The sequence below is a fragment of the Dromiciops gliroides genome, chromosome 6, assembly GCF_019393635.1.
Source record: "Dromiciops gliroides isolate mDroGli1 chromosome 6, mDroGli1.pri, whole genome shotgun sequence".
NCBI classification, from domain to species: domain Eukaryota; kingdom Metazoa; phylum Chordata; class Mammalia; order Microbiotheria; family Microbiotheriidae; genus Dromiciops; species Dromiciops gliroides.
The window spans coordinates 269,403,295-269,413,464 of NC_057866.1; positions in this window are offsets into that span (position 1 = coordinate 269,403,295).

A 10,170-nucleotide genomic window follows, 5' to 3' on the forward strand; every position below is an offset into this window, starting at 1 on the left:
TGAGTTTTCAGAGGGCAGGGGGTGAAGAACAAATATAAAAACCATACCACATCTACAATCATTTGTTCTTATCCTAGATTCCCAGACTTAAGAAGTGAGAGAAAAGACATAAATGACCAATGTATTTTTGAGAGTTTCTGTGTATAAAATTACAAATTCAGCCAACAAGAGAAAGTTGGTCTGCATTTTTGGTTTGATAGAGTTTGGAAGTATAGGATAATACCTTCAAAAGGAGGACTAGATGTAGCTCCAAAATAATCAAAACCCATGACCTCAGAGGTGGAAGGGACCCCAACAGCATTACAATCCAATCCATCCTTGAGAAAAGAATCCTCTTTAAATTATACCTCATAAGTGGCCATCCTACCTTTGCTTGAAGACTACCATTGAGGAGGAATCGATGCCAATCTTTTATGACTCCAATAGGTTTTGCTTATATCAAATATCAGTTTTTATCTTTACAATTTCCAGTCACAGAGGACCCTTCATTATTTCCTTTGTGGGGGGTGTGGCTATGAATATATAATTTCATCAGTTTGGGACAGTCCCAGTATGGAAATTTACTCTGCTAACACAGATTAGTAGTTCTTCTCTAAAAGCTTAAATGTTACCATCTGTTGTGATCAGGACTTCCTGATTGTAAGGCTGGTCCTCCATCCATTACATCATGCTACTGCTCTTGATGTGCAATAGGATATTGATTGTGAGCATTCTGGTTACTGAGTTTTACCAGAAATTTGCTCTTTTGATAAGTCTGAATTTGAAAACCTGACTCCCAGTTAGACTGATGGGAGCCTCGAAATCTTATGCATGTAAAAATTGATAAAGCAGAAAATGCAGATTGGAGAAATCTTAATGTGCTCTGTCAGTCTTAGGCTTCACCATGTATCTTGCTAAAAGATTTCCTCTCATTTTACCTTGTAGCCAAAGTATCCTTCTTTTTCCAAATGCCTAAGTCGGTGTTATTGTTTAATGAACAATTACTGCACTTTCCTTTGAAGACATTCCTCATTTGTTTTGAGAAGGATGACTAGTCCAAGGGAGATCAGAGGAATTGATATTCATCTCTTGCCTCATTATGCTCTGGGTACAGGATGTACCAACAATTCCCCTCCCTGTTTTATATCCTGCATCTGATCAGATATTAAACAAACTGGCTCTTAGAATAGTTTCCACTTCAGTTTAAAATAGATAATTTACGAGGCCCAGCAATCCCTCAGCTGTCAACACTTGCTTGCCGGATTGGTCACTGCTTATCCTGCTTTCTGAGAAACAACAGTCACAGGGACCCTGCCCCTCCTCTTGCCTTCAGCTTAAGTTCCCTCTCTGGGATTCAATAACCTCACTGTGGAATAGCTCCATTTTTAAAGTCCATCACCCATTTTGTTCGTGTTTCATTGTTTGCTTCAGTGCTATTTCTTTTGCAACTGGATGACACCATTTTAATGTGGGATCAAAAGTATGTGGCCAAAAATATGTTCCATTTGAATACCCTTTTTCCTTTTTTAAATTTATATCTCTTCTTAGAAAACCTTGGTACTTTCAGTGTTCTATGGAAGGATTTCCACCAGGCCCCCAATAAATTTTCTCAAAAATCAATCCCAAATCCCAAACCCTATCCTTCTCCCTGCCTTCCCTTCTCTCCCCCAATCCTGACCCCTGCCAAACAACTCCCATATCCATTCTTATTCATGTGCAAGAATCTTTGTCACTCAGTTCCCACCAACAAAATTGAATATAATCAATAGAATATTAGGTATCTAGTTAGGAAAATCTGAGTTCGGATTTGATCTTTGACACTTTCCAGGTACATAAATGTAGGCATGTCACATTATCATTCTTATACTCAGTTTAAAAATCAACAAAATCAAGTTAATAATGACTATTGATCTGGCAGAACTTTGGCTCAAATCTACAACTTACACTATATTCCACAATACATTCTAAATGGACATGAAATCTTAATATTAATGATCATATTGTACGAAGAAGAAGAAGAGAAATAGATTACATACATCTCACATCTATGGGTAGATGTATTTTTTTGTTGTTGTTTTGGGTTTTTTATTTAGAATTGTATTTTTCCAAATTGCATGTAAAAACAAATTTTACATTAATTTTTTAAAGCTTTGTGTTCCAAATTCTCTTCCTCTCTCCCTCCCCACCCCCTCCCATAAGAATTCAAGCAATTCAATATAAGTTATACATGTGTGGATAGATGTACTTTTTTTTTTTTTGCGGGGCAATGGGGGTTAAGTGACTTGCCCAGGGTCACACAGGCCAGATTTGAACTCAGGTCCTCCTGAATCCAGGGCCGGTGCTTTATCCACTGTGCCACCTAGCTGCCCAATAGATGTACTCTTAGCCAAATAAGAAATAGAAGCAATTACAGAAGACAAAATAGATAAATTTAATCCCTTGAAAATGAAAAGCTTCTTCACAGACAGACACTATGCCCCTGAGATAAGAAGGAAAGTGGTCAAATGGAAGGAAAAAGAAATTTTGCTATCAAATTTCTCTAATAAAGGTTTGATATCAAAGATATTTTATGTGTATATATAGAGGTATATACAACATATATGTCTGTGTATTGTAATGATTGGAATGATGCCACCTACTGGAGACGTGCTGTGGGAAAGCTCCACCATGAGGAAAATGCTTCAGAGGGCAAGGCCATGTGGCTTTTCCTTGGCGTCAGGAAATGATGTTTGCTCATGGGAGCTGCCTATCAAGGCTACCAGCCAATCAACTTAAGGAGCCTCCTATTTTCTGGGAGGAGACAGGGAGGAGGAAAGAGAGCCTGCGCAGAGAGCTCTCGCTCTTTTTGGGTTCCTGACTTGATGGTGGTGGTGGCGGCAGAGGACTTCACAGGAAATTTGAGGAAAGATAGAAATGCCAGGCTGTTGGAATTCTCTTCTCAATCTTTTTCTTTCTATTTTTCAATAAACCCTTAAAAACCTAAACTTATTTTATCAGTGATTTTAGTCAGTTTCCCCCAAAACTGGGGGAACACATTAGAATCCACATTTAGAATCTTAAATTACACAGTATATATGTGTGTGTGTGTGTTTTAAAGTATGTATTACATGTATATATATATATAATATATATAATATCCATTCCTTAATAGATGCCATCAAAGTATATGAACAAGTTTCAGAAGAAAAATCTTTCTATCAAATTTCCCTAAAAATCTTTGGTAGCTAAGATATTTCATGTGTGTTTATATGGACATACAATATATAAGTATGTGTGTATATCTAGTTATATATATATAATGTGTATATATAGAAAATATAATACAATACAATATAGAATAATATAATATAATATAAATGTGTGTATATAAATATATATATATAATATGTATAATAACCATTCCTGAATAGATGTCATCAAAGTATATGAAAAAGATCCAGAAGAAAAATTGCAAATTACTCTCAATCAAATGAAAGAATACTCCAAATCATTAATATTCAGAACATCCATAGCCTTTCAAACAGAGACTCCATTACTGTGGCTATACGCCAAGGAAGCTATTGGCAAAAAACCAAAAAGTTCCCATGTATACCAAAGCTTTTATCATGATAACAACAAAAAATGGAAACAAAGTAGATGTCCATCAATTGGGAAATAAATGGCTCAAAAATTGTGGTACACGAATGGAATAGATTATTGTTGTTACTTTATGTATATGATGTATACAAAGAAGCATGTAAATAATTATATAACTGATGCAGAGTGAAAACATTATTAACAATAACTACAACATCAATTTAAAAAAAAAACAGAACACTACAAAATGTAAAGTAGATGTAACCAAATTTATAAAGATCCAGCATGACTAGAATGAAGACATAAGAGAAGACAATTCCAACTCATCTTATTGTTGAGGTGGGAGATCCACAAGTGTTATATATCAATCACGTATGTTTTCAGACTTTTTCAATGTATCTGTAAGTTATGCTTTTTTTCCTCTGAAATTATTATATAGGATGTTTCTCTGAGATGGAGAGGGAGAAAGATAAACAGAGATAATTATGATGATATAAGAAGTAGAAGACATTAACAAAAACTTAGATAATTGTAAATGAAATACCTTCTTCACATGATTATTGTGAGAAATGCATGAGATAATTTAAGTTTTCACGTTGTAAATGTTAAAAGGCATCTTATAAATATCTATAATGATCACTTGTTCTCATTTTTCAAAGATAGGAAAAACTTGAAAACAATTTGTTATACTGCTATTATTCTTTTATGTTTAATGTTCTGAGTACTGTTGCACAAATGGGTTAAAATGATTGCTTTTTGTAATTGATAAATATGGAAATATAAGTTCATCCTCCTTAGTCTCACTGAAAGTATCTTTGGGAAAGCTCTCAAAATAGACAGCTTTTCTATACCTGCAAAATAAATATCCTGCCTAAAAGCTCTGGCTGATAATTAATGGGGTGAGTACTGGATGGGGGATTGAGGGGAATAGCGCTTCAGGGTTATCCTCAGACCCTTGTAGTAATTCTCGGGTGTGCCCAAATGGTTAGTACTAGTGGAAGATGGGGAAAGAGACTCTTGCCTAGCCACCGCTCCTCCTATTAAATATTGTCTCCCCTCATTATGTTGTGAGCACCTTGACATCAGAGATTACCTCATATTTTCTTATTTGCATGCTCAGCACTCAAACTGCTTTGTCAAACATAGTAAATATTTTGTAATATCTTTTCATTCATTGACTCACTTTTAAACATATGACTTGCACAGAGCAGTTACTTAATCAATATTTTGTATTACAACGAATTGAAAAAACAACTGAAAACCAATCACTTTCATGCCCTAGCTCAGAAACTTCTCGATAAAGCTCACTAAATTATGAAGGCAACTATGGTTAGTGTTTTATTGATGGTTTATCAAAATAATAATTCAGACTAAAGACATTTGGGGTTTTTGTGTCTGTGTGTGTGAGGTAATTGGGGTTAAGTGACTTGCCCAGGGTCACACAGCTAGTATGTGTTAAGTGTCTGAGGCCGGATTTGAACTCAGGGACTCCTGACTCCAGGGCCCGTGCTCTATCCACTGTGCCACCTAGCTGCCCCTGCAGCTTGATTTCTAATTCTTAACCACCACAAAAAGAGCTGCTATAAATATTTTAGTCAAATAGGTTCTTTCCCCCTTTTTTGGATACCTTTGATATATAAACTTAGTAGTGGTATTGCTGGATTAAAGAGAATGCAGAGTTTTATAGTCCTCTGAGCACAGTTGTTCCAAATTGCTCTCCAGAATGGTTGGATCAGATCACAACTCCACCAAAAGTGCTTTTAGTGTCCCAGTTTTCCCATATCCCCTCCAACATCCAACATTTTTCTTCTTTTTTATCATATTGGCTTCTCTGATAGTTGTTTTCATTTGTATTTCTCTGATTAATGGTGATTTAGAGCATTTTTTCATATGACTATAGATAGCTTTGATTTTGTTGTCCAAAAACTGCTTGTTCATATCCTTTAACCATTTATCAATTGAAGAATGATTTCTACTTTTATAAATCTGGTTCAGATCTCTACATATTTGAGAAATGGGACCTTTATTTGATTATCCTTGTGAGAGAAAAGGGTAAGTGGTAAGAACCAGATAGTGCTGTGGCACATTGGTGCCACAATAGTGGTCTTAGGCTGTGTTGGGGTTTTCCTTTTGTCTCCAGGTATGTGCATGGTGCTTGTCTCTCAATGCTTGGGAAGAGGTAGGCAGGAGAGTGAGAATTGCCTGTGTTCCTCAAGTAATCTGTGTTATTCTTTTGTTTAACTTTAGTCTCTAGGCTTATCCTATACCACTGAGAGTTCCTATTACTCAACATAATCTAACCCAGTTCCTGGTTTCATTTCAGTTACAATAGCTGCTATTTACTTATTCTTTTTTTTTAATTTACAAAGCATTTTACTGTAAAGAATTAATTGTTATTTGAGGTTTCTATGACCCCATCTTTTGGCTAGAATTAAAAAAAAAAACCTCAGTGTGTGCACTGGCCTCTGGGGCTCCGCAAATGGCATGGGGCTCCGCAAATGGCATGGTACTCCACCCACTGGTTATAGCCGTCGCCATGGCACCGGTACCTCACGTCATCATCACTCACCGACGCCTACATGGGCCAGGCAAAATTATAATGATTGGAAGCCTAGTGAGGGCAGTCATGTGACTGTCAGAGCAGCCAGACAATTGGCTGGGGTGTGTGTGTGTGGTCAGCCTGGGGTCTGCTGGGAAGAGGGGAGGTTTTCTGCCATTCTAGCATAAAGCTGGAAGGCCACAGGATGCTGCTGTGTGTTCTCAGCTGATTCCTGGGTGGTAGTGTTGTTCAGGTTGTATAATTTCCCTTTCCCCATTTTATTTCCTTTCCCTTGATCCTACTGATCCTGTTTTTTTTTTTTTTAAGTTCGTTCTTGTTAAATAAAACTTGCTCTGTTTTGAGGGAGGCTGCGGGTCTCCTTCCTTGCCCCAATATTGCGGCGAGCCACCTAGCTAACACTCCTCAATTAAAAATTAGTCCCTACATTACCTATATGATCTCATTTGAACTCCCAAAGAACCCTGCAACCCTGCAAGGTAGATGCAATAATGATGGTGGTGGTGGTGGTGATGACGCCAGTAATGAGCATAACACCTATTTTGCCTACAGATACAATATAGCACAAAGATCAAAGAAAGACAGGAAAATAACACACATGTATAAAAATAAATAACACACATGTACAAAATATTTATATCAGCTTTTTCTTTTAGCAAATAACTGGAAATAAAATAAATGGTGAGTAGTTGAACCAATTATTGTACATGAATTCACTGGAATAGTGTACCTTAAGAAATGAAAAAAATATGATGAATTCATAGGAACCAAATTTGTATGCCTATGAATGAACTGATGCATAATGAAATGAGCAGCTGTGGGAGACCTTTGAAAGTTAGCAACTTTGCAAGACTTAAGAGCTCTGATCAAAGCAATGAGCAGTCATGACTTCAGAGAACTGATGCTAAAATATCCTTCCCAACCATTGACAGAGACTTGATGGACTAAAGGTGTTGAATGAGACATACATTTTCAGAAATTGCAACTATGTTAATTTGTTTTGCTTGATTAAGCTTTTGTCATTTTTGTAATGGAGGCTTTTTATTTGTCAAGGGGAAGAAGTGAGTTAGTAATTTATAATAGAAAACATTTTTTTAAAACAGAAAGAAAAATAATATTAAAAAGAACATTATTCATAAATATATCAAAATAATATCAAAAAACAATATTAATATCAAAATAATATTAATAGAAATATACAGAAGAGAAAAGAAATTCAATGGGGACATGAATAGGATAATTTTGTCTTATTAAATTTAATGTAATTAAACTTATAGTAACAAAATTCCAATTTCATATACCACTTACTTTTTTATTCTTTTTAGATAATTATTCATCTTTTTAAAAGACAATATAAAAAGTTTATTTATTCATATATGTATATGTGTATACATATATACAATACATATATGTGTATATATGTATGTATGTGCATGTGTGTATATATATATACATATATATATATGTTTTTGGTTTTGTTGGGCAATGAGTGTTAAGTGACTTACCCAAGGTCACACAGCTAGTGAGTGTCAAGTGTCTGAGACCAGATTTGAACTCAAGTCCTCCTGAATCTAGCACCAGTGCTTTATCCTCTGTGCCCCCTACCTGCCCTTATATATATATTTTTTTAAAGTAAAAAATAGTTATTTTAGTTCATCTCTTTGGACTAAAATCTTTTCTGCAGCAGTTTGATCTCACAGATCTGTATTTTGAAAAATATTGAAATACAGTTATAGATAAAAGATAATTTAAGTTCATTCAACAAGAAGTTATCAAGTATCTACTTTATAACAGGTACTTTCAGGATAAGAACATAACAATGACACATTTGTAACAGTCGAGGAGCTCACATTCCATAGAAAAGGGAGTGATACTTTCCATATCACACTTAAGAGAATGTTTGTGCTTTCCCTCATTATTGTAGAGACTCTGTTCAGATCCTATAGATTTTTTCTGACTATGAAAATTCATCTAAATGAGTCGTGTTTCCCAGCCATATGGTGTTGTTTAACTAAAACAATTATTTTCTGCTTCTGCATTTCCTTTCTCTGTAAAGTACCAAGTTTGTTAACAAAGAAAAGTCAATATAAACACTTCATTTATTGACAACCAAACAGGAAACTTCATGTGGAGGAGAAATGACTTGAGACCAATTTTTTTTTCAGAGGGAGTAACTAATTCATCATGCTCAAAACTGTACTTATGGCTTCATTTCCAGTCAGGAAGTTAGTTTCCTGGTTTTTAGATAAAGGTTTTGGTTTACATTTTTTTCTAGACTCCTTTGATTCTGCCCCTCCCCCACCAAAACAACAACAACAACAACAACAACAACAACCTACTTTATGATTATAGAAAAGAGAAAGCCTTCAGATTGTTGTCTGGGGGTCCTAGCTTATCCCTCCTGTTTATTCTTTCAGAACTTCTCTTTTACCTCCTTACTCTTGTACTTTTCAAACTGGATGACCCACAAGCATCTTAAACACATGTCTAAAATGGAATTCGTTCTTTCTTTATTCCTCTTGGGCCTCTATCAAACTTCCCCCACCATGCCACAATACCCTTCTCACCCTTTAAGTTCCCTCTGTCATTGGCCTTCTTACACTGGAAGTTCATTTAGCCCCTTCAGTTCCTTTCTCTGATTGATCAGCTCCTCTCTGAACCTCTATTTTAAGGCAAGGACCTAGGCTAGCCCTGTCTTCATTCCTCTGCAGATTCCACTTCTGACTCTCCAGTGTCTCTATCGTACCTGATCTTTATGGATACTTTCTCCCCTAGTTCTGCCTCCTGCCAGTTTTCAGTTTTTCTTCCATTAGCATGTAAGCTCCTTGAAGACAGGGGCTGTTTCCTTTCACTTGTACGTGTATTTCCACTGCTTGATGTGTAGCACAGTGTTTGCCACATAGTAAGTGCTTAATAAATAGTTAACATGATTATTCCTCCAAACCCTCACCTTCTAACTTCCATTTAACTGACAAGAATACTGTCATCTTCCCAATCACATTCCGTCTTGCACTTTCCCCTGTCTGTTAGAAATTTCTAACTGGATGCCCTATAGAAATCTTAAACTCCACATGGCCAAAACTGAAGTGATTATCTCTCCCATAAGATGCATTATCTTTTCCTAACTTACCCATTACTGTGAAAAACAAAAGCAAAAACACTGCCATATTCTCAGTCAGTTGGGTTCAAGAATGACCTTGGGGTCATTCTTGACTCCTATCTCCCATTCACTTCACATACTCAATAAGTTGTCAAATCCTACAATTTCTCTAAAATACTTCTCTCATAGATCTCTCCACTCATGGGGCTACCAACCTTATTCAGGTCTTTATCACATCATGGCTAGACAAGTAAAATAGTCTCATAATTGGTCTCCTTTCCTGAAGTCTCTCCATACCCTAATACATCCTCCATATAACTGAAAAAGTAGTTTGTTTTTTCCCCAAAGCATACTCTTGACCTTTATACTCCCTCCTCAGGTTCCAAAGGTTCTCTATTATCTTCAAGATCAAATATAAAATTCTTTGCTATTTAAAGTTCTTTGCAACCTGGCCCCTTCCTGGCTTTTTAATCTGATATTTTACTCCTTTCCATGTGTTCAATACTCTAACCATACTGGCTAACTTTTGTTTCCTGGCACATAATATTCCATTTCTGGACATTGAGACTTTGTAATGACTACTTCCCATTTCTGATATACCCCTTCTTCCCAAATTCCAGTTCTTAGAATTTTAAGCTATTTTAAGATGCCTTTCGGGGCACCCAACTTAATGTCATCTCACTAATGTTCCCTTCCACGTCATCCATATTTATTTTAGTTATTTTTATTTTTATTTTGTATTGCCTTATATTGTCTCCTTGTAGTTTTTTGAGCTTTCTCTCTTGTATCTTCAATGCCAGACACATGCTAAGTGTTTACTGCATGTCTTTTTTATTGACTGCCTGATTTATTGATTGATATTTGGTTACCATAATCAGCTCACTATGCAGTAGCTGAATAAATTTTAATATAATTTAAAATATTTAATATTTTATGCATTTCTTTTTAAAATGATTGC